The sequence below is a fragment of the Prionailurus viverrinus genome, chromosome C2 (genome assembly GCF_022837055.1).
Source record: "Prionailurus viverrinus isolate Anna chromosome C2, UM_Priviv_1.0, whole genome shotgun sequence".
NCBI lineage: Eukaryota > Metazoa > Chordata > Mammalia > Carnivora > Felidae > Prionailurus > Prionailurus viverrinus.
The window spans coordinates 16,475,559-16,502,277 of NC_062569.1; the positions used below are offsets into that span (position 1 = coordinate 16,475,559).

Sequence of the window (26,719 nt, forward strand, 5' to 3'; positions counted from 1 at the left end):
TCTAGCTTTCTTGGGGGATAAGTACCCTCATCAGAGTAACTTAGGAAACAGGAGCCTTCTTTCCCTACTAACTTTGTGACACAGAGTGAAATTCTACCCTCCATTCCAATGGGAATTACACTACTCCAAAAAAAGAGATATGAAGAGAAGCTTCCCTGCTGTTAGCTTGGGGCAGACTCTAATCCTTTTAAGCACTTAAGAAAACCCAGACGTATTTCTCTGACCTTGAAATCAGACTGAAATCTGAAGTTTTGTTGTTGTTGTTGTTGCTCCGATTGTACTTTTTATGGGCCCCCAATGTAGCAAACATTAAAGTGAGCGTGGTTTGCTTAAGGCAAGAGTGGGAGCCTGGGGCCCTGCATACTTGGGTTTTCCACTTATCCATGTTGGGGACAGGAGAGGGTTATTTTCTTATGCCAGGGTCTGGCAAGATTTGAAAATTAAACTGACAAAGAGAGATGAATAGGAGAAAATTTTTTTAATATAAATTTTTTTTAATATAAGATTTACTTGACATGGGACACTTCATAAGGAAATTAAGACCTGAAGAAACAATAACCAGAGTATTTTTACGTTAGGTTTGATGATGAGTGGACAGCCAGAGAGGAAGATGATAGATCAAGGAGTATGAGGTAACTGTTTAAACTGGGGGAAACTCGGGGTGCCTAGGTGGCTCAATTGGTTGAGCGTCCAACTTTGGCTCAGGACGTGATCTCACAGTTTGTGGGTTTGAGCCCCCTGTTGGGCTCTGTGCTGACAGCTCAGAGCCTGGAGCCTGCTTCGGATTCTGTGTCTCCCTCTCTCTCTGCCCCTCCCCTGCTGGTACTGTCTCTCTCTCTCTCTTTCTCAAAAATAGACAAAAACATTAATAATTTAAAAAAAAAGGAAATAAGAGAGTTTAACCCCCATTTTGAATGATGGACTGCCTGACTCTAGTCTACACATTCAATTTATGGCATGGCTAAGACCTAAACTAAAATGTTTTTAAAATACCTACATATGTATATGTATGTATTTATTATGACAAATACTCATTTATTTACTTATTTCTGTATGTAATGAGTTTGTAAGACATAAGGAAATGGAGGGAAGACTGAAAGGTGCAAATCCTCACTGTCCTTGACCTTTTCTTTGTGGTTGTTACCTTCCTTCTTTTAGAAATCCCTGAAAAGCAGAGGGTACTTTTAAATAATTTAAATTGTAATTATTAGAGTTGGAAGTAAAAAAAAAAAAAAATATGAGAGTAATTAAAAAGAGATTAGTAAATGCATTCTATAATCTGAAAATTTTCAGATTCTCCAGATTTTTCATATGATTGTATCCACTATAAAAGGTAACCTAGTTATAACCAAACCAAGTTTAACCATTGGTGCAAAGGTGCCATGTCCCTGAGCAACAAGGGGTCTTAAACTTTAGAATACATAAGAATCATGGTAGAGTACAGATTCCTGGGCCATGCTAGCCTGAGAGTCTAAGCCAACAGGTTTGAGATACAGCCCCAGAATCTTCAATCATTATTTTTTTTTTAATTTTTTTAACATTTCTTTATTTTTGAGAGACAGAGACAGAGCATGAGCAGGGGAGGAACAGAGAGAGAGAGAGGGAGACACAAAATCTGAAGCAGCCTCCAGGCTCTGAGCTGTCAGCACAGAGCTCAATTACGAGCTCGAACCCACGAATCGTGAGATCATGACCTGAGCCAAGGTTGGACGCTTAACTGACTGAGCTCCAGAAGCCCCACCAAAATCTGCACTCTTAACAAACCTTCTTTGATAAACAAGATGTTTCCCAATATTCTTCTAAGATCCTAATTGTAGGAATTACCTAAAAACATATAATCTCTACAGGTGGAAATAAAATGACTTTTTTTCTATGTCCAGGTAGGCACTTCTAAATTACAGAAATAGAAGGATCCATCTTATCAGATGTATTTGCTTTTACATATATATTTTTTCATTTACGGTATTGAACACTCCTCCGTATGCCAAGCATACATAGTGCTGGAATTTCACATCTATGGTTTCCTAAACGTGTCAGTGAATCTGACTTGTTGGGGCCTTTGTTAGGGCCTGGAATGTCTTCACCAGTTTGAAGCATTATGCCATCATAAAGGATAGCACATCAGCTTTGTAACAGTTTATACAAAGTCTCTTTGAATCATTGCCATTTTGCAGAATAACAGAATGAAACCCGGGATAGATGTGTTTTATTAAAAGGAGGAATGACAGAGCATATAAAATATCAGGAGCTTGAAGCTCCTAAGAAAACCAAAGGAAATGTTGAAGGGAGGCTAAAAACAAATCTTGTCCAAATGCACAAGATTCCCTATCTTGAGGAGGTCTGACCATATGGTTCGCTAATTGATAAAGCTACCAGGACCCCCAGGTTGGCCTCACTCTCTCCCTACGCATTCAACACGGCTCCATTTCCATTCTCATATCTCACCTAGGATTTCTATTTGTTTTATAGGTCAGAATTTTTAAAAAGAAAAGTGAATGTATTCTTCATGAAGTCAACTTAATCATAAATATAAATTTATGATGATCTGTTGGTATCGTTAAGAAGCTGTTCCTTTAGTTCGTGAAAATGCAATAGAAAATACTGCATTTAAATCAGCAATATTTTGGATGCCATTCACTCTATAAGTAGGCAAACTTTCGTTTTTGAGATTCAAGAAGAAAAAATTTACATGGATTGTTGTTAACATACAAACCACTTCCCAAGCAGATCTATTTGTACATTCAGAACAAGGTAAACACATAGGTGTCTATTCCTTTATCCCAAAGGATTGCTCGGTCGTGTGACAGGTAAGGCTGACTTTTTTGAATTTTGAATGTAATTATTTTGTATTCAGAACACTGAATAATGGAATTTAAACATTCCTGAGAAAAGCTGTCTCTAGATGTTATATATTTTAACTTCAACATTTTAAGTGCTTGGTTGGTTAGTCGGTTTACCTGGCAAAACGTAAGGTGACTTACCTAGGTTACTAGATACATTGTTGAATAATTTGAGGTTTAAAAGGATTTTATGCCTATTAAATTATGGAGGAAGTTGGGCAGAGTGTGATAATTACTAAGTAACAGTTTTGTTTCCTCTACCACTTAACTGGTTATAAGAAAAACAAGACTATAATTGCTTTTTGTATGTTGTGTTGCAAGAAGTTTTGTCCCCAAATCATATGCTTAGCTCTAGGCTACAGTTAATTGGCAGTGAATGCAGGGATATTGTTTGCTGGAAATTAACTCTCATTTAGAAGTTTTTCTGAATACTCCGTGACCTTGGGGACTAAAGGGAGGAACTTTCAAATAGGGCTTCAGAATCATTAACAGTTGAGGAGATCATTTAAAAGAGCCCACCTGCTTGTACAGCTGAGAGAGAGAAAGTCAAATTTTCCCTCTTTGGTGCCATGAATCCCCATAAAATCATCAGCAAGATGTTGAAATATTTACTAAGTGCAAACAGTAAGCTAGAAAAAAAGGAAGGAAGATGGAAAGAAAGCGAATCTACAATATTCCTCAGAGATTGTCTTCAGAGTTTTCTCTTTGCACAGCAGTTGCCCCATCGTCAATGACAAGCATTTAGGCTACACAGGACATGAGCTGAAACACTGGAACCAGCATGCCCCTTTTTGTCAGTGGGAAATCATGTCTTCTTTTCGTATTCCATTTGATTCAAATTGACTTATGCCCAACTGCCATTCAAAGATTGCCCAATATTTTGTGAATGAATAGCAATAGCTTCCATTTATTGAAAATAGTTGAGGCCTTTGTGTTTCCTCTCCCCCAACCTCTCTGCCAGGTGGTAGGTTACAGTGAAAGTAAGTCTCAGGCTAAAGTCTGCCACTCATGCAAACGTTTAACAAGTAGGAATACCAACATAGTCTTTCAAACTGTGGTATTCATAGCGCTGTTACCCAAATATCTCCAACTAGCTACTTTGTGGTCACAAAGATAGCTTCATATTTGCCCATACAAGACCCTCCAGAGAGAGCTCAGTTTTTCCTTCTTCTAAGACAATGAACAAAGGTCCAGCTCATGGCTGCTCTGTCAGGCTCTGAGAGTGATAGCAATGCAGAACAAACCCTCGGTGGACATACAGAATGAGAAAGAAACAAACCTTTGTTGTTTTAAGGCAGTGAGATTCTAAGTGTAATTTGTTACTGCAGCACAGCCTGGCTATCCCGACTGACGCAAAGTTGCCACTGTAAGCTCAGTGAAGTCCCCATTTTTTGTCCTTTATTTTTAATCCAACAGTGATTTTGAATAAAAAGCTCACTCTGAAGTAAATGCAATGTCCTCACAGTAGGATCAACTAGAATCTCCCATATTCAAAGTGAGGAAGGGTAGCAAGTAGGGATGAGCTAACTGCTGTATCTAGGGAAATATGCTGAAGTGGCTAGACTCACCAGATTTTGACCCATTCACACAATGACAAGGTATCGGGGAAATCATCATTGCCAACCGCATATCTTAGAAACCATTCGTTTAGGGCACCTGTGTGGCTAAGTCAGTTGAGTGTCTGACTCTTGATTTTTAGCTCAAGTCATAATCCCAGGGTCATGGGATCAAGCCCCGCATCCGGCTCCACGCTGAGTGTGGAGCCTGCTTAAGATTCTCTCTCTCCCTCTCTGCCCCTCTCCCCAGCTCACACTCCCTCTTGTTCAAAAAAATTCTTTTAGTCAACGAAAAAGTATTTCTCATCCCTTATGCTAAATAGTGAAGCCTGTTGTACAGACTCAAATAGCTATCACCTATTCTGAAGTTTGGATTTCCAGTTAGGGTATCTTGAAGTATTAATTAACCTCAAATATTAATTTAACTTTAGGGTATAAATTAATCTACTGTGTACATATATATATCACAGCCTAAACTGAAGTATTATAATTAATTACAGACAATACAATATCAGTAAAATAACTCAAGCCCTGGTCTCATCTATTTACAAAATATAGCCTCATCTCTTTTCTAAGGATATATCTCCCATCAAGATCCTCAAAACTCTCTAGAATGCTTACACATAACTAACTGATTCATTCACCACCTTTTTGGAGGTACTAGAATTCTACATGTGCCATCAAGATACTGGAAAAACCTGCCCCATCAGAAGCAAGTTGCTTTAGAAACAGCTCTACATTTACCAACCTGTAAAACATGTATTGAATAAGACACCTGGAACATCCAAAGAAAGCCAACACCTGTGTTCTAGTCACTGACACTGTCACTGGTTGAGACCCCTACCAGGTCTCAGTGGATCTTCTAGATGCAAGAGAGGAGATTCTTTCTCCAACCACCCCCCCACTCCTACCCCAGTCACTGCAACAATCAGTCATGTTTACTCCTTGTCAACATTGGCCTGTGCTTCCAGTTTTACATCTTTAAATTTATTTGATCTATTTTTCAAAATCCCAGCATATATTTTAAAACATATAGTTATTATTTAAAAGGACTATTTTCAAAAGTACGGGCATGATGCAGAGCAATCTAAGGAGTAACCTAAGACTCCAGAGCAAGTTGCAGTGGAGAACTGTTACTATCCCTATACCTGAAGGGCTGGGGAAGGGGTAGGGGGAATATGAGAAACCATGGATAGGACTCTGTGAGACAGCGCTGGAGAAGAGCTGTGATCTTTGGTTGAAGGATCAAACCAGCCTACAAGAACTCCACAGGAAGGGAGTTCAAGGGAGGACAAACCCAACTTTACCCTTCAATATCCTGATGGTATGTGCCATTGGCAAACCCAAACAACAACAAGAGGGCAGGGGAACCCAATAATGTAATCCACAAAGGTTAGCCTCTCACAGTGGGGAAGAGGAATGAGTGCATCTGGAGAGGAAAAATAAAAATATCTAGCACTCATATAGCTGCTTCACAGGGCACAAGTCTGTCTCACGAGGTTAAGCTAGAACTCACCATTTCATGGATCCAAAACCACCTTCCCCAGTAGCCCTATCACTTTCTATCTTCATAATATTTTTTTTCAGGGATTTTCCTGAATATCCTCTGCCAGTTCCTCAGTCAGGGACACCAACATTCTCCCCAAAAGGTCCCAAAACTCTTACCCTCAAGGGAGAATTGGCAGTAAAGAATAAAATTTGTGTGGGGTGCCTGGGTGGCTAAGTGGGTCGGTTAAGTGTCCAGCTTCGGCTCAGGTCATGATCTCATGGTTCGTGGGTTCGAGCCCCATGTCAGGCTCTGTGCTGACAGCTTAGAGCCTGGAGCCTGCTTCGGATTCTGTGTCTTCCTCTCTCTCTCTGCCCCTCCTCCACTCATGCTCTGTCTCTCTCTCTTTCAAAAATAAATAAAAGTAAAAAATTAAAAAAAAAAGAATAAAATGTATGTTCCAATGGAAAACTGTACATTGTCTATGTACAGCATATACTTTTGGGTTACCAGACTGTAGCCTTTCATTTATTTGAGCTATTTTGTAATTCTTTGTAAGTTAGACATACAAATTCTGCTTTTTCCAGTAAAGTTTCTATTTACTTCCATCCTTTTAGTTAAAAAAAAAAGTTTACCTCCATTTGCAATTTCAATTCATTTCATATAAATTTGTGCTTTTTTACTTTTTCTTTAAGCTGACTTTCTTAAGTTGACAACATGCTAAGAAAATAAAGATTCTGGCTAAATTGTGAAATGTTGAAATGTCAATACCTTAATAGTATTTTATAATTCTCTCCTGATTCATTTTGTAGATGTGACCATGACTCAGAACCACAATGAATGCTAAATTTTATAGTAATGGTATTTGGTTTCACAGTGTGACTCCTGTCTTATTTTTCACCTCTTCTCAAATATCTGTTGGAGACAGACAGGCTTCACTGGGTGTGAAAGCCATTGGGTGTGCATGAGACAAAAAACTCAATACTTCTGAAAAAATTATAATATGGGGGAGAGGGTACCCCACCTTTAGTGAGCAACCAGAGAAAACTAAATAATCCAAGATTCTAGAACTAATTATTTTAAAATCACCTCCTAGCTGCACGTTTGAAGAATTATTTCCAATTTCATCAGTCAATATGTTATCCTTTCAGAATTGTGCCTTTCACTTTTAAAATGCCAACACCAGCTAAATCAGGCCCTTGCCCACTTTTCCTGCTTTAACTCCCACTATACCATAACAAAAGCTTCCCACAGTGTCGGATTTGACTTCTCCTTGGGGTTAAACATGCCTAGCCCTTCCAAGGATTCATCATCATACTCATCAGGCCCCTCCCTAACCTCTAATCAACTTATTTCTAAATCATCCTTATGCTTTTCTGCCAATGCAAAGGAACTGTCCCTTCAGGGCCAACTCAAATATCATCTCTTCCACAAAGTTCTTCCTGACCATTCCAGCTGGAAGTGACTTAACATCTGTACCTCTTTAACACTTACAGCTTGTCCGTGTCATCCATTCGGTGATGACGGGGACGCTAACTCAGAGAGGATAAGTATTGCAGGCAGGCTGGATCTGCTACAAGAACAAATAAGAAGAATGCCAATCACATCCCTTCCCTCTGTGAATTCTAAAACAATTAAAACAGATACAGGAGTCAGGCAGGGGTCAAAATGTCAGCTTTGTTGCTGGCAAAGCTGCATCGCACAGATCCAACCGGAGGATGAAACCAAGCTTCCTATTACCTCCTTCTGAGTTGGATCAATTTATTCACCCAGTCTGGGGGCCAACAGGCCTACCAGGGCTTGCCTACTCACCAAACAGCAGCAGAAATGGAGAGAACATATGCATCTCTTCAGGCTCAGCTGTCATGCTCACTAACCTTTCTGCCCATGAGGGTAGGTAACAAAGGGGACAGAGTATGGGACAAAAGCTATTCATAAAGGGGTGGCAATCTCTAATTCATAAGCCTATAGGAACACAAGATGAATGAGAAAGTGATCCTGCCTGCAGACAAAAAGTGTAATTATGTAACTTATGTCTGGGAGTAACGGGTTCATCATCTCCTCCCCTCTGTGGATGGTTGGCTCCCTCAATAAAACCAGCACAGCCTGTTGCTAAGATAAAGCTGAATTCCCTGCTACCATAAGGAAGAGAACCCTCTCCGCAGAACTCTGACACTGTCAGGGTGGGGAGTTGATCAGGGAAGGAACATCAGAATTTATTGAGAATTGAAAATTTGGTTTACGGAGGACCTTTTGCTATGGGGAGTTGATTTGGGTTGAGTAAGGATTGTACTACAACAGTCCAGTATTGATGGAAACAGCAAAGGGGGGATTTTATAGTGAGAAATCCCAAGAACCTTAGTGTGCAAACTACCCATTGATGCTTTCCACTGAAGAGTTAATGAGATTTGAGGGATGTTCTTATAATGAACAATCAAATCATTTTCCTGGAAAGAGGCTCCTAATAACATAAAGCATGCTAGTGAAAACAGTGGAATAACAAAGTCATGGTTTTTTTTTGTTTTGTTTTGTTTTTTTCAACATTTATTTATTTTTGGGACAGAGAGAGACAGAGCATGAACGGGGGAGGGGCAGAGAGAGAGGGAGACACAGAATCAGAAACAGGCTCCAGGCTCTGAGCCATCAGCCCAGAGCCTGACGCGGGGCTCGAACTCACGGAGCGCGAGATCGTGACCTGGCTGAAGTCGGACGCTTAACCGACTGCGCCACCCAGGCGCCCCCAAAGTCATGTTAATATAGACATTAAGTGGTGGCTTCTGCTTATATTGTCCACTGCAAGTGGGGATAAACTATTTTGGTTCTCACTTCATTCTGAGAAGAACGATGACTATTTCTGGAGTAGGACTTTAGAAACTCAAATCTCAACCCCATCTCAAAATTTAAAGCATAGAAGCCATCATACACAAAGAAACTCAAATCTAACCACAGGAGTCCTGACATTCACAGGTCTCAGAAAAAATTTCCCCAAACCTCTCAGTCCCCAATTCTCCCTAAAGACCTCTTGGTAGTTGTATTAGTCAAGGTTCTACAGAGAAACTGAACCAGTAGGAGAGGTTAAAAGAGAGAAATAGATTTAGTGATAGATTTATTTTAAGAAACTGGCTCACATTGTCATGGAGGCTGGCAAGTCTAAAATTTATAGGGCAAGCCAGAATCCTGGAAACTCAGGAAGTTTTAGACACCATGATGCAGTGTTGAGACAGAATTTCTTCTTGAAGAAAGCTGTTTTTTGCTCTTAAGGCCTTCAACAATTGGATGAAGCCCACTCACATATTTGAACGTTATCTCCTTTACTTAAAGTCAACTAATTACAGATATTAACTATAGCTATGACAGATCTACACAGTAATCTACACATCTAGATTAATGTTTAATTCAATAAATGGATGTGATAGCCTAGCCAAATTGGCATATAAGACTAACCATCACAGCACAGAGTCAAAAGTTTCTCTCCCCCGCCCCCTTCTGAAACTCTATAAAAATCTTTATCTGTGCTGGCTCACCTCTCTTCTCATTTTCTCTCACATTCCTCCTTCTCTCTCTCTGTCTCTCCCCCATCCCCTCTTCCTTCTGCCTTTTGGATCTACATTTCTCTTCTGGAGGCAACTATATACACTTCCTCTCTAATTTTTTTAAATTATAATTTAGCGGGGTTTTTTACTCCTGCCAGAGAGACAAAAGGAAGATAAATGAGTTGCCAGGCACACACAGTCACATGGTTTGACAACCTATGTTTGAACATCATCTTCTGACTCCATTTGCCTACCTCAGTGCCTCTGTCTCCATAGTTTGTGTGTTGCAATGGTCCTAGCCCAACATTTTACAGCAACGGTGTTTTGTTTGGCTCTTCTCTAAGAAGGGAAATAACCCCCAAATACCATAGCATCTCCATGCTAAATAATACTGTCTCTGCAAAATAATTCATCTTTCTAAAATAGTCATAGTGTACATGCCATCCATCTAGTTCCAACAAAAACAACGAACATATATTTTTAATGAGATAGCATTAGGACCATGGTACAGGTTGTACTTCTTTGCCTTTCTTTTAAAATCTTGGGGGCGCCTGGGTGGTTCAGTCGGTTAAGCATCCGACTTCAGCTCAGGTCATGATCTCACAGTTTGTGAGTTCAAGCCCCACGTCGGGCTCTGTGCTGACAGCTGGGAGCCTGGAGCCTGCTTGGGATTCTGGGTCTCCTCCTCTCTCTGCCCCTCCCTTGCTCATGCTCTGTCTCTCTCTGTCTCTCAATAATAAATAAACGTTAAAAAAAAATTTTTTTTTAAATTTTTTTTTTTCAACGTTTATTTATTTATGGGACAGAGAGAGACAGAGCATGAACGGGGCAGGGGCAGAGAGAGAGGGAGACACAGAATCGGAAACAGGCTCCAGGCTCCGAGCCATCAGCCCAGAGCCTGACGCGGGGCTCGAACTCACGGACCGCGAGATCGTGACCTGGCTGAAGTCGGAGGCTTAACCGACTGCGCCACCCAGGCGCCCCCAAAAAATTTTTTTAAATAAATAAATAAAATAAAATCTTGTTCAAGTCATTAAACAGACTCATCTTGTAGTCTTAGTGCTTAGGAAAAGTGGAGACTGTGGTAGAGCAATTAAAGCAAAGAAATTTGTGATAGGCAAATAATGAGCCTCTAAAATGCCCATGCCATAGTCTTTAGAAACTGGGAATATGTTGTCTTACCTAGAGAAGGAACTTTGAAGATTTAATTAAGTTAAGGATTTTGAGACTGGAAGATTATCCTGGATTACGTGGGTGGGCCCAATGTAATTACAATGTAAGAAAAACTCAACTGACCATTGCTGGCTTTGAAAATGGAAAGGAGCCACAAGCAATGAACATGGGTAGCCTCTAGAACCTGAAAAAGGCAAGGAAATGGATTCTACCCTATAGCCTCCAGAATGAATGTGCCCCCGCCATCACCCTGATTTTAGCTTTTGAGATGCATTTCAGACTTCTGACCTCCAGAACTTTAAGGTAATAAATGTTTGCTGTTTTACCCCACCCAGTTTATGGTAGTTTGTTACAACAGCAAGATGAAACTAATTAAAGATCTCTGGTACTGAAAGTCATGACAACTGAGACAGACAGCATCAATAGTAGTTCCTTCAACAACTCTCAAGGAGCTTCTGCTGCCTTGTCAGTCAGAATAATTTAAGCCTGTCTGTTTATAGTATCCTACATGGCTAATTCTTTCAGATCAGGGGTAAGACATTCAAATGTGAGGGACAGCAGGTAATATAAATGAGAGAATTAGATTAATATAAGAAACTGGGGTTTGGTGAAAACTGAGGCACACTAGAGAATGCATATACCGTCAAAAGCAGTGCTGTGTAAGAGATCTTTCTACAGTGATGGAAACATTCTATATCTGCCCTGTCCAGCATGATAGCCAAACAGCCACAGGTGGCTATTGAGTACTTGACGTGTGCTAGTGTGAATGAGAAGGTGAATTTTTAGTTACAATTAATGCTCATTAATTTCAATGTAAATGTAAAATATTCAGACATGGTATCTTATTAGATATATCTAATATAAAGAATATAAAGAAACCAATATAAGAATATAAAGAGTACAGAAATAAAGGTTCTAGTGCTACATCTTCTGGTTTTTCAAGAGAAACAAAAAAACAAAGAAACAAAAAGCATATTTCATACGCTTCCATACGAAATATCTTGGCTTTTACACGTTGGCTCAAATTTTCTTTTTGTAAACGTCAGATATGTTGAGCTATGATTGACATACAAAATATTTCACATATTTACTGTACAATTTGATGAGTTTGGACACATACATATACGGACAAAACCAACACCACAACAAGGTAATGATATATCCAACACTTTCAAAAGCTTTCTTGTGTCCCTTGGTTTTTTGTTTTGTGGGAATAACACTTAACAGGAGATCTACCCTCTTAACGAATTGTTAAGTGTGTCGTGCAGCACTGTTGACTGGAGGTGGCTCAAATTTTCTTATTAAAGAGTGTATAGGCCAAGGATATTTATTAGGAGACTCTATTCTGCCTGCAGACCAAACAGTGTCTGTCTGCTTGAGATTTAAACAATCATTCTTAGTCTCACATACTTACCAATTACCTATGCAAGGCACATTGCTCAGATACCAGAAAGACCCTAAAGAGGATCAATATGTCCCATAGACTAAAGACACAGGCTTCCAATCTCCTTGTCACTGCTATCATCATCTGAAGTTATTTCACAGTCTCCGATCACAGAATCTACTACAAACTAAAATTTTAAACTCCATGAGATCAAAGACCCAGTCTTATACTTTTTTGAAGCCCTCATTAGTAACTGGAATAATGATTCCATTTTCAAAGACTCTTGTTATTTTTTCTATTGCTATTGTATCTGAGATGGAAATTTTATCATAGACGTTTAGAGCAAAATTAATGTACACATTTCAGAATTACAACAAATAAATTAGTAGGTGACTTTATGTCTACATCGAGAATTCTTCCAATGGCAATTTTCTCTACCATATTTAAGATATGATTCTAGGGGCACCTGAGTGGCTCTGTCAGTTAAGCGTCCAACTCTTGGTTTCGGCTCAGGTATGATCTCGCAGTTTTGTGAGTTCACGCCCCACGTCAGACTGTGCTAACAGCATAGAGCCTGGTTGGGATCCTCTCTCTCTGCCCCTCCCCTACTCACACTGTCTCTGTCTCTCTCAAAATAAATAAATAAACTGAAAAAAAGATATGATTCTAGAAGAAAAAGGAATATGCAATTATTTGTGGACGTATCAGTTGTATCAAGCAGTGATGATATCGAAGTTGACTATCTCAAAACTATGATCAATAAGACAGAAATATATCTGAAAATGAAGCCTTCTCTCGGAACCAAAATACAAATTTTTGTTACATTTTCATTAAGAAATTAAACCTTTATAATACAACATTATTTCTACATGTATCATTTGGTTAACAAGATAATTCTACAGATAAAGGGACCCCAACATACAGTCCAAATCAAAATAATAATTTATTCTCCGCATCACTAGCCATTAGAAAAATGAATTAAAAACACAATGAGACACCACTTCATATCCATTAGGAAAACAACTGGTGTTGGCAAGGATGTGAAGAAATAGCACCTTTGTACATTGCTAGTGTGGAATAAAACAGTGCAACCACTGTGGAAAACAGTTTGGAAGTTCCTCAAAGAGTTAAACATGGAATTACCATATAATCCAGCAATGCCAATACCAGGTATATATCCAAACTGAAAGCAGAGACTCAAACAGATATGTACAATGTTCAGTGTAGCATTATTCACAATAGCCAAAAGTTAGACCCAACCCAAGTTTACATCAACAGACAAATGGATAACATACGGTATACAACAGAATATTGTTCAGTTTAAAAAGGAATATAAGTCTGGCACATGATACAACATGGATGAACCTTGAAAACATTATGCTAAGTGGAATAAACCAGACACAAGAGGATAAATATTGTGTGATTCCATTTTAATGTGTGTGTCAGTCAGCTCAGTCTGCTTTAATAAAATGCCATAGACTGGGTAGCTTGAACAACAGAAGTGTATTTCTCATAGTTCTGGAAGTTCAAGTAGTCTGAGATCAGGGTGCCAATAAGGCTAGGTTCTGGTGAGGGCTCTCTTCCTGATTTACGGACTTCTGTGTTCTTGCTACTTGCTATGTTCTCACATATGGAGAGAAAGACAGCCTCTCACGTCTCTTCTTATGAGGACACTATCCCATTCATGAAGTTTCCACCCTCATAGCCTAACTACTTCCCAATGGCCCCACTTCCAAATACCATCACATCAGGGATTAGGGCTTCAACATATGAACTTTGGGAGAACACATTCAGTCCATAGAAATATGCTACCTACAACAGTCAGTCGAATTCATCAAGACATAAAGTAGAAGAGCAGTTACCAGGGGCTGGGAACACAGGGGAAAGGGGGTTATTGATTAATGAGCAGTTTCTGTTGGGGATAATAAAGAAGTTCTAGGGGTGCCTGGGTGGCTCGGTAGGCTAAGCATCAGACTCTTGATTTTGGCTCAGGTCATGATCTCAGAGTTTGTGAGTTTGAGCCTACGATGGGCTTTGTGATGACAGCAAGGAGCCCACTTGGGATTTTCTCTCTTCTGTCTCTCTGCCCCTCCCCCACTCACATTTGCTCCCTCTCTCTCTCTCAAAACAAATCAACATTTAAAAAAATAAAAAAGTTCTGGAAACGGATAATGGTGATATTTACACAACATTATGAATGTATTTAATGCTACTGAATTGAATACATAAGAATAAGTAAAATGGCAAATTCTGTGTTATGTGTATTTTACCACAAAAAAAAATAATAATAATAATTGATGCTTGGATTCTCTACACCACTGCTTCCCACCTATTTCCCAGTAGTGCTAATAACTGAGAGGTATTAGGCACATACAATTAAACAGACTTGCTGCATTCTGAAGAAGTATATAAAGCTGCCATCACAGTCATTACCTTATTTTGCCACAGGCATTCAAGTATGTGAGAATGATTTAAATAACAAGACAAGTTATGGAAGACTGAATTTTTCCTTTTGTTGTTGAAAGACATACAAAATTTCAAAAGCCCACGAAATAGGAAAGGACACTGTATAATCATTCAAAGAAAGCCTACCAATGTGACCCTAAGAGAACACATGGAAATGTGAGGCCTGCTTCAAATCTCAGCACAAACCTCTCTGTATGGCTGAGATCAGGCAACAGTTCAAAACCACAACAGCAGGTTGTAAAAATCACACCCATATTGAAGTCCAATAGAAAGAAGGTAAATCTTGATGATACACCACAATTTTGCTGCAAATGGGAGCTCTAAGAAGCAGATGTTTTCATTAAATTGGTCTATCACAGACCCCTTCCAAAAAGTTTTAGCTGACAAAGTACCAGAAGAAGCTCATTACACGACTGGCTCAATACTCGAGGTGGTGCCCTGTCCTGACTCGAAGTGAAGCACGGTTCTAATAAGGTTCTGGAAAGTGCTACCGAGCCGTGTTGGATCTAAAAAGGCCACAGTGCTAAGAACAAGGTCACAATTTCTTTGGCTATATTTTTGCAACTTAGATTTTAATGGGAATAACCACTGGCGATTGGCCTGATCAAAACAAAACTACTTTAGTTTACCAATGCTCAATCTCCAAGGTCCTCACAGTTCTAGCATGTTTTAATTCTATTATTGCAAAAATTGCTGAAATATCCAGTTCTTCAATCTAAAGACAATTAATTTGGGGACTATGAGTACCCACGGTCTTGAGTTTATGATCGACTGACTCACTGCTTAGGAAGACATTAGCAATTGTCAATTAAGCTTTAATGATAGTATTAAAATGCAAACCGGGATAATTCATACACTCTTCTATGACTTAGAAACAGAACTTTTGTTCTACAGAACAAAATCTATTAAAACAGCCTTCATGCATAAATCGAAAAAGAGAATAATTTGCATAAAACTGACAACAATTAACTCACACTTGCATAGGGCTTTAAAATTTACAAAGTGTTTTAACATAAATTTCCTCATTTAATCCTTTTTAATACGTTGTTTTTTGGGCTGGAAGCTGAAATTTCCCATTATACAATCTAAGACAAAAACAATGCAAATAATAGTGGCTGTAAGAGTGAGCTGAGAACTACCTTAAATTTATAAAAGAAACCTCACAATTTTTTTTCTTGATTAAACCAGCAAAAAATTCCCTCTACACTAGAACTACAATGCTTAAATAATTCTTGAGCCTAAATTACTTGAACCATTGAACAATATTACAATATGTGGGCAAATGAAGTTCAAACACAAAGATAAAAATGAGTAAGTAACTATAAGACTAGTCAACCCCTTAATCATCATAGAAAGACAAACAAGAAAGAAAGGCTGAAAGTCTGCTATTAAAATAAGTGTGAGTTAGGGGTGCCTGGGCGGTTCAATCGGTTAAGCTTGAGCGTCTGACTTCGGCTCAGTCATGATCTCACGGTTCCTGAGTTTGAGCCCTGCGTTGGGCTCTGTGCTGACAGCTCAGAGCCTGGAGCCTGCTTCAGATTCTGTGTCCTCCACCCCACCCCTGCTTGTTCTCTGTTTCTCTCTGTCTTTCAAAAATGAATACACATAAAAAAAATTTTTTTTAATAAGTGTGAGTTAGCCTTAAACTATTTTTAGAAGATTTAGGTTTTTTGCGTTTTTTTTAAGTTTTTTCTTTTAAGGTTATTTATTTTTGAGAAAGAGAGAGACAGAGTGCTAGCGGGGGAGGGGCAAAGAGAGAGGGAGACACAGAATCCAAAGCAGGCTCCAGGCTCTGAGCTGTCAGCACAGGGCTCGAACTCACAAACTATAAAATCATGACCTGAGCCAAAGTCAGACGCTTAACCAAGGGAGCCACCCAGGTGCCCTGGATTTCAGTTTTTAATATTAGTTTGTTCTCCTTATGTTTATGTTTATGTTTTGAGGATTTTGTGTGTTTCAAACATATAACAATGATAAGTAAAATATTTTAAAAGAATATTTTCAAATGTGAATAATGCAAAACTGAAATAAGTAACTCCAAGAGCAAATGGCACAGAAACATTCAGTAATGAGGAGGACATCAGATTCTCCACATACATAAGCAGACAGAAGAGTCTCGGAATTTGGCTCCCGTTGGGAAACAGGTTGGTGTTGGATCCCTACACTCTTGAAAACAGGGAGAAGAGATTTCTGGTAACCACTGCCTGTGGTTGCTACTTATATGAGCCTCATGCCTAAAGAGGCAGATGAATATACCTACCATCTTGCAGCAAGATGCTGAGGCCAAACTACCCATAACTTGGTGACAGATTCTCCACTAGCCCCACCATCACTGAGGGACAAGTGTTGGGAACCACCAATATGAGACATGGTTCTGAGTCAGAGGCCCGGGGATAGTCAGGTGGGAAAGTAAGTGTAAGCACAAAACTGCTAAACAGGAAGAATGGAGTACAGAGCAAGAGACAGCCTTCAATACATGATGAGCCTGCAAAACCTTAAGACCAAAATACATAAATAAAACTATAGCAAAGACAGAAAGTCCATAAATCAGAATATGGATTTATGACAAAAAAACTGTTCGGTATGCTCAAAGAGACAAAGTAATGACATTCATAAAAATAAGCAAGAAATCCTAAATCCAAAGCAGTCTGTAAGAAAATAAGAACAGATGATGGTAAACAGAAGTTAGTAAAAGTAAACTTAAAAACACTAAAATTAAATCACAGTGAATAGACTAGATAAAGCCCTAGGTGGACCCAAAGGGAAAAACGAATTAGCAAATTGGAAGGTAGTCTAAAGAATTCACTCAGAATGGAGCACTGAGAAACGAAGGTTGTTTGGCTTGTTTGTTTGTTTGTTTTAATTTTTTTTTAACGTTTATTTATTTGCAAGACAGAGAGAGACAGAGCATGAACGGGGGAGGGGCAGAGAGAGAGGGAGACACAGAATCGGAAGCAGGCTCCAGGCTCCGAGCCAACAGCCCAGAGCCCGACGTGGGGCTCGAACTCACGGACCACGAGATCGTGACCTGAGCCGAAGTCGGACGCTCAACCGACTGAGCCACCCAGGCGCCCCTGCTTGTTTGTTTTTAAGTAGGTTTCGTGCCCAGTGCCGAGCCCAGCGCAGGGCTTTAACTCATGACCCTGAGATCAAGACCTGAGCTGAGATCAAGAGTTGGATGCTCAACCAACTAAGCCACCCAGGCATCCACAGTGGGGTTTTAAAGATACCTATATCTGTGTGGATAGAGAAAAAGAGTGAGAGAAACATAGTGACAGAGAGAGACCCAAAGAAATACCTGATAGTAGTGCCAGAAGAATAGAATAAAGGATATGGTAAAGAAGTAATACTCTCAAAGATAACTGCTTGGATCTTCCAGAATTAATAAGAATATAAACAAGATTATACCAGTAAATTTAAGTTAGATAAAATGGAGAATTTCCTAGAACAGCATAAAAATATCAAATTGGCTCAAGAAAAATAAGAAAAAGAATTCCTGAATAAACAGCCATTGAAGAAACGGATTTAATTTTTTAAAATCTTTACCAAAAGAGGACTCAAGTCCCTCACAATTTTATAGGCACATTACCCCATCTTCAAGGAAAAGGTAACTTCCCTTCTACAAAATGATAAGTTAATATAAAGACTTACTATTAAGCCTGGTGTGAGACTCATGCAGGAATGGAGAAAAAGTACCAATGAGGCAGAAAAGGAAGCTCGGAAACTGACATATCTTCATACCGAAACTTGGTATATGACAGAGATATCCCTATAAACCAGGAAGGGCTAATTAATAAATGCTCTAGGTTAATAACCATGGAAACGACTAGTTATCTCAAAGTCAAAACTTTGAGAAGTAAATACAAGAAAACACTTTTATGATGTGGGACACAGTACAAATCATTAGGGGTAAAATTGATCAAATATCCAAAGTGTCTGTGTCCCAAACAGCGTCACTTTAAAAAGTTAAAACATGAGACCTATAGCGGGAGAAGATAATATATAACCAAGAAAAGATCAATATCCAGAATATCAAAGGAAGTGTTCTAAATCAATAAGAGACAAACTACCCGGCACCAAAGAAAATGAACAGAACCATATATTTGAAAGGACACTCAGCCTCACTAGTAGTGAAGGCAATTCAAATTAAAACATCAAGAGGAGACTATTTCACACCCATCAAACCAGCAGAAAGTAACAAGTCTGAAAATACCAGGTGTTAGAGAGTAAGAAGAAAAACAGGAATTCTCACACACACACTGCTAGTAGAAGAGAAAATGGTGTAACGACTTGAAAAGTAATTTGGCGACATCTAATAAAACTGCAGATGTGATTTCTCTTATTGAGCAATTCCCTAGATATATGCACTGAAACTCTCATGTATATATATGCACAAGAAGAGACAAAAGATAGGTGTGTGTGCACGTACTTCCCAACCCACCCCATGCTTGGTCCCTGAAGTTTAGCTGTTCCATATACACGTACATATGGCTCATAATAGTATGCATATGGCTCATATTAGTATTTTATTGCAATATGGCTCATAATAGTATTTTAAAAATGTAAGACAGAAACCATCTAAATATCCATAAAAGAAAAATAAACAAGTCATTGTTCAGTAATATGGAATACCACGGAGTGGGACAAATAAATGAACAGGAGGAGCTAAAGGTACCGTAACATATAAATCTGGCAAACAAAGTTGAGAGGAAAAAATCTGGTTGTAGAACAGTTTGATCTAATTTGTTTCAAAACAAAATAGTATTTTGTACAGATATATATATATATATATATATATATATATATATTTTTTTTTTTTTTTTTTAATGAAAGCTGCATAAAAGCTAATGACCAACTTAAGCATAGTGTATATCTCTGGGGAGTAGGGAGAGAGCACTGGCATTAAGGAGAGGCACAACACCTATTTCTTCAAAGAAAAGAACAAAAGTAAATGTGGAAGATATTGACGCTGAGTCGCTCATACAAGCCTCTTTTTTTTATGTACTTGTAAATGTATTTGAATATTTTCTCATAAAAATATTTTTCCAATAATGTTTATTGGAAAACTCCACAAAAAAGCTAATTGACTAAAAGTCAGTTAGTTGAAAGAAAACAGAACTCTCAGATTCACAAAGAGTAGCAGTAAAAATTGTTAGACTTTCTGGGCAAGTGTCATCTTTAAAATAAAAATGAATGACATTTTATAATAAATTCAGAGTCTGTGTTCAGTGAAAAATGTCTATGGATGATTCTCTGAGCATTACACTAGAAAATGCTGAGGAGAAGCACAAAATGAGATGCTATTTTCTTAGAAACGCAATCGATAAATTTTGTAGTGCCGTCTATAAAAAGTGACAAGTAACCTACATAATTTCAAGTTTTATTTTATATTCCTTCAATACATGTGTTCCAACATCTGTGGAGCCACAGAAGGATCCCCTAACTGGCCGTCACAAAGCCTGAGCCCTGGATCTGCTGCGTGCTGGTCCTTGCCTTAACTCATCCCACCCCGGTACAGGGGCCCTGCAAGCCCTGCCCAGCCCTGAGTCAGTTCTCATCAAGGTTTCCAGTGTATGATTAGTCTAAGAAACATCATCCAGCAGGCTCTAAGTTTCATCTTACTGCCCTAAACAATGTGGCTTTCCAATCCACTCCACACTTGGTCCCTAGACTTTAGGTGTTCCGTATACACATCACAGCCCCACCCACCCCATGAGAAGAAACATCACATGCATGCTGGCACTGTTAGCTATTTTCCAGCCCCACCTTCCTAGCACAAAGCTTCCTGTTTTCCTATTCCATTTGTGATGTTTCTGATTCTTGACCCCAATGCTGACACTTACTTGGAGGCTCCTCCAGGATTTGACACCTTTCCCCCACATTCCTGTCCTTGCTTTTTTTGCCATAGCCTGGTCCTCTGCTTCAAATGCTTCCCATTGTCTTAAGTAAACTTCCTTCTCTTGCCTCTGGACAAGGCAAGAGGCTGACAAGAGGTTGTCAGTGGACGACCATACTACAGTCCTTCCAATGCTACAGTCCATCAGCCAGTACCAAGCTATGGTTATAGTTCATTTGGTGCCTGGGCTGAAAGGAGCACTGAGGAGCTCCTTGTCCACCAACATTAGGCCCATTGCTCCAGCATCTGACCTGCGAATAAGCTTCCACCCTGGTTTCCTAATTTGCCCTCCACTTTCCCTTTCTGGAGCACAAGCCCTACCTTGCAGGATTAATAACAACAATAGCTACTTATACCAAGGTTGAGTAGGAAAAACAGAAGCTACTCTGTGTATTCCTGGGAGAAGTATTTTAATACAGGGATTTAGAAGTTAACACACCTGCTAGAAGAGACAGGTGGGAGAGGGCTGGCAAAGCTACCACCAGTCACCTCGGCCTGCAGCACTAATGTGCGTGGTTCTTCAGGGCTCGCTGGAAAGCTCTAGGAATGTCTCTGTCCGTGTTTCCAGCTGCACAGCCTCCAAAGACTGGGGCTTTCTTCTCTTACCTTCCAAATCTCACCCAAGTGTTTCTCTTGGAAACACCATAACCAAGATTTAAAGACAGAAGGAGAGTACGGGAAGTGCAATCTCCAGCTTCTCCTAGAGCATGCAGAGAACTTTCAAGGGGGTAGTACTGGTGCTGATTCGACAGCAGACAAGCCAGCACGCTAAACATCTACTGAATGCTTGGAATGTGCCAGGCACTGTGTGAAATTATATCATCTAATCCTCACGATAAATCTATGACATGGACACTTTCTCCATTAACAGAAAAGAGAAACAAAATTCAGAAAGGTGAAGGAATATGCCCAAGATTCAACAGCTAAAAAAAAGGCTCAATTACTATTTGAACCTAGGTCACCTGACTGCAAAATCCCAACCCTTAACCACCATGCGGCATGTGCCTGAACTCTACCTTTTAGTTAGAACTCTTCAAATGAATTGATCCTTACTAGAACCTTCCACCACTAGTTGAAGACTGATTCTATATCTACGGCCTCTGCTTGGGGTCCTATTTCAAATTGGATAAACCTACCAAGAATAAGGTGGTGCCTCCCAATTGACTCTGTTTTCATGCTGTTTGAAGTTTTCTAGAAGTAAGGCGTTCTAGGATCAAGACACTCATTGACACTGCCCTTTGTTCTCTGATATTCAGGCTGTGGACCTTTCTCTCAAGGCCAGCTCTATTTCCACATTAGTTCACCTAGACCTGAGTTTTCTCGATTCCTACCCTTTCCTACTAGCTCAATCTCCCAGCATCCTTCACTGCCATCAAGGCCAAACCATACATGCTATAACACTGCAAGATTTCAGCAAGCCAATTCTGCCACTACTCTTTGGAACTCCTGAAGCTCCCCACCGCATTTGCACTGTGAATACCTTTCCCAATTTGAGTTAATTGGACAAGTGGCCTAACGTGGCAGAAAATTTTTCAGTAGCCATCACTGCCTACAGAATAATACAGATGCCCTCAATTAACACATTCAAAGCCATTTCCAAATGGTTCAAATCTAATATAGCCCATTATTTCCCTAAATTTATCTTTTATCCTATCAAAACCCATCTAGTTATCATTCTTCTAAAAGGACCTGTATGGACCTGCCTCTCTACCTTTATTCAAGCCATTCTTTCCACTTGGAATGCATTTTTTAGTCTCCGTCGTCCCCAGCAAATTACAGCCTATTTCTCAAAGTACCTAACAAAAATTGTATTTCTCAATAACAAACATCAAAACAGTGCTTGTATCCTGACTATTTGGATAAGCATATTACCCTTTATATTGCACCAAAAATCACTGAGGGCAAGGACTATTTGTCTTAACGATGCCCCTCACCAACATTTTCACAGACTCCTACTATGGACTAAGACGTGACAGATGATAAATTAAAAAAAAAAAAAAAACCTTTAAAATTTAATGTAAAATTAAAAGAAGGTCAATAAAACTGTTACCTAATAAATTAAAACATTTCCAGTTTTCCCAAATTAGAAAAGACATTCTACACAATAATTTCTATCTATACAAAATAGAGACTTTAGATGATGCAAGTATAAAGAAATTTAATACGAAACTACCAAAATGAAAACTCCTGGGGGGAAAAAACCTAGTCTGTAATTACCAACAGACTTTAACTATCATCCCATCCAAGGTTCGAAACCCATGAAGAGTCAGTACAGGTTATAGATTCTGAGCATTTATCCAATTATGTTCCATTTGCATCCCTTATTTTCAGTCTGTTAAAACACTTACACAAACCCTTGGGATTTCCCCTACCTCCATTCCTAAAAGTATCTCCATCAATATGTTAAATAAGTAACAGAAGCTTTTGTTGAATCGTTGCTAAAACACACTAAATACTGAGAATAGAGAAAATATATCTCCTGAGTCATTCAAATACAGAAACATCAAACTCTGGAGAGACTAACAGCCTAAGAATATAGGAGGTGTCAAAGATTGAAGACATTAGGAAGCCTTAAGGCACTGATACCAAAAGTTGTGTGGCAAGGAGTCTTTGTTTTTCACTGAAAGGAAAAATTCAGATTATAGGCATAAATATACCTCCAACCTGATGGAGGTGGACACGAACAGGATCAGGGTAATAAAATTAAAGCCTGAAGAGGACTGGGCAGAAGCGCGGCTTATGTGAAGGTTTCCACTACATCAGAGACAATTATCTGTAAGCCAAGAGGTAAAGGCAGAAGCTTTAGAACATAAGCTAGCAGTTGTCAGGCATAATCCAAAGGTCTAAAAGCCAAACACTGAAAACAGAGGTGTCTTGGATATCAGGGATCAGGAGTAAGTCAAGCATTTTTAACACAAAAAGGTCAAAGCAGAAGTGAGGAAGACTAAAGGATTTTAATGGCCAAAGTAGATATAAATACAGAATTGTGAATGTCATATTGATCAAGACACTGGCACCAGGGGGGAACCTGGGTGGCTCAGTCGGGGAAGCAGCTGACTTCAGCTCAGATCATGTTCTTGCGGTTCATGAGTTCAAGCCCTGCATCGGGCTCTGTGCTGACAGCTCAGAGCCTGGAGCCTGCTTTGGATTCTGTGTCTCCCTCACTCTTTGCCCCTCCACCACTCATGTTCTATTTCTCTCTCTCCTCAAAAATAAACATTAAAAAAATTAATCAAAAAAAAAAAAGACACTGGCACCAAGAACAAGAATGCAAAATCTGGTCTGTGAAATAAACATGATTTATTTGTGACACTAATACCCTCTGACTTCCTCTATGCATTTTAGTAATTGTGACTTGTTCTGTGTTCACAAGTAAATGAAGAAAGTAACTAAACAAGCTGGAGCCCAGAAGCATTCCTGATACAGGTGAGCTGTGTTGGCAGATGAACAGGAATAGATGAACTGAGTGTAGCAGACTGTATTTTCCAAAGACGGCTACCACAGTATCTCCCATCAAATGTGCTCTTCTGCAATGTGATCCTGCCATTTCCCCACCAAGAAGTGCAGTCTCATCACTCTGAGGGTGGCCTTTGTGACCTGCTCAGCCCATAGAATGTGGCAGAAGTGACACCCTGGGACTTCTAAGACAAGATTAGAAGAAGCCTTGCAGGGGCACCTGGGTGGCTCAGTCAGTTGAGGGTCTGACTCTTGGTTTCAGTTCAGGTCATGATCTCACAGTTTCATGAGTTCAAGCCCCACGTCGGGAGTTTTTTTCTCTCTCTCCGCCCCTCCCCTGCTGGTTTTCTCTCTCTCTCTCTCTCTCTCTCTCTCTCTCTCTCTCTCTCTCTCAAAATAAGTAAATAAACATTTAAAAAAAGAAGCCTTGCAGCCCCCACCTGAGCCTCTTAGAAGGTCGCTCTGGGGCTACTCCTCTGAGAACTTGGAAAGTTCATGGGTAAGTACATGGGAGGCCCAGCTGAGCTCTCAGCAGTCAGCATCAACTGCTAGCCATGTGACATTCCGGCTCAACTGAACCTTCAGCCTCAGCCTCTGTTTGACTTCAACTGCATGAGACACCCCAAGCTGAGCCTGGCTGATACACAAAACCATGAGAGATAATAATAAATTGTTATTTTAAGTTGTATGTTTTGGAGTGGCTTATTATATAGCAGTAGATAATCAGTACCTGGAGTTAAAGGAATGATTTTGAAAATTACCTCTATCTATAGCTTGTAATATTGAGGCCATGTCATTTACAATTATCACCTCTAGTAGACTCAGAAATGCACCGTTTCCCCCATCCACTGCCTTTGATATTCTAACGAAAAGTTTGGTGGAGGAAGAATCTGAAAGTTAAAATGAAATTTGGGATTATCTGGGGAGTCTGACTTGCACTGTCTCTATAATGCCTGTTGCTGCAAATACCTGAGATTTGGGTACAGCCTGGAACAACTGAAAATGTGGAACAGTCTGTATTAAAAGGCCAGGATGGAGCATGAGCATTAGAGATAATTGAGCAATTACTGAACACCTTAGAGAATCCATACTCTGGTGATAATTGCCATTAACAGCAGGGAATTTTCCAGAGAGATAAATCAGACCTTTCTCAAACAACTAATACCAGCACTGTGCTGTTTGTTAACGTTGTTATCTTCCACCTTAAATATTACAGGTGCCAGGCTATTTCACTTACCTCTAAACCTTCAGTTTTTCAGTCCCTGTTAATGCAGGGACATAATGCAAAACATACAGTGATTCTCACTTTACAGTCAATTCTCAATTATCTGAGGCTTATGGAATTATAATTCAGTCCATGAGAGCTATGCTTAAATATTGGCTTCATTGACATTTGGGCACATCTGGAAATCCCATCTGTTTAATTATAATTTTGCGGGGCGCCTGGGTGGCGCAGTCGGTTAAGCGTCCGACTTCAGCCAGGTCACGATCTCGCGGTCCGTGAGTTCGAGCCCCGCGTCAGGCTCTGGGCTGATGGCTCGGAGCCTGGAGCCTGTTTCTGATTCTGTGTCTCCCTCTCTCTCTGCCCCTCCCCCGTTCATGCTCTGTCTCTCTCTGTCCCAAAAATAAATAAACGTTGAAAAAAAAAATTTAATTATAATTTTGCTATCACAACTAAGTTTTTGAAATCTACATAAACCAATCACCTCCCATGAAGGATGGGGCTAGACAGAAGGAGGGAAAAAAATGTATAGATTGTCTTTTGTGTATCCATTGCTTTACCATACATTATCTAATTCAATCCCTGTATACAGCAAGGCCATGAAGTACTGTTACTTTTCTTTTATAGAAAAAGAAACTAAGGCTCAGAGTGGTCAAGTTATGTTCGCTTCCTTCCCCTATTTTGCTGCTTGACATCAGAATTAGAGTACAGAGTCTAGAATCAAACAGGTTGGAATCATAATGTGTTAAAATTAGAATTGGTTTTCTAAGGTAAAGTTCATCTCTGTTTTTATATATGGCAGTTTCTCTGTGTTAGCTTTTAGAAAAAGTTACATTTTTCTTAAATGACCTAGCTTCTACTTTCTTGAAGTCACATCATCATTATCTGGGAAACATCTAGCCTTAGAAGTGAAACAGGTAACGACTTAGCTCAAATAGCAGCAGGAGCATGCACTGAAACAGAATGAGAAGTAGGAAGACACAACACATCATTTTAAGAGCTATCATGACCACACGAGCTGGAATTCTTTTGATAATGTTTTCTCCTTGTTCTCAAAACTACAATTCTCTCAGTCAGTGTGTCCTGAGTTTTGTTTGGAAAGCACGATCGTCCTTTGTTTAGAGAGGAAAAGTAGCCTTGGACAAATGGTACTATTAAAAGTTGCTTGGTGGCCCTTTGTAACAAATACGGGCCAATTAATGTGGAGACACAGATTCCTGTGTATTGGTTCATATTTTACATGCAACACAGGGTAGAAATATAAATGGTCTGCAGTGCAACTTGTAATTTCAATTTATTAAAAAACTTTGTGTTAGTGACTTACCATTAACTAAGGGACTCTAGGCAGATGTTCTAATTCTCTTCCAGTAGTGTATTGTTTGCCTGGTTCCCAGTTGACAGCTGGAATTAAACAAAGAATTGAGTTTCATTCTATAGTATGACAATCTTATGGGAACACTAAGAGGTAAATTAAAAATTAGTCTACAATCTCTCATATAACGAAATCATAAAAACATTTGCAGGCATCACTTCAGATGCAACAATAGAATGCAGAGTGTTGTAAATCAAAGAGCACACAGACTATGCTGCAGATTAAGTAATGATAATGCACAAATTAACTTTAGCAGTAATCCTTGAGGAATCCATTTTACTGGGGTAGTATCAATCTTAGCATAGGCATGCAGGAAGGGAAGAAGCAAAAGCAAA

At 39.4% G+C, this 26,719-nt stretch overlaps 1 long non-coding RNA gene across 2 annotated transcripts in view; it reads right to left on the reverse strand.

Annotated features, from left to right (window-relative positions):
- LOC125175503 (uncharacterized) overlaps positions 1 to 26,408 on the reverse strand; it is a 133,328-nt gene extending 106,920 nt beyond the window's left edge. For both annotated transcript variants that reach the window (XR_007155839.1, XR_007155838.1), the window contains exon 1: positions 26,337 to 26,408. This is a non-coding gene — a long non-coding RNA (uncharacterized LOC125175503). The remainder of the gene's footprint in view (positions 1 to 26,336) is intronic.
- Between the last annotated feature and the right edge of the window lie 311 nt (positions 26,409 to 26,719).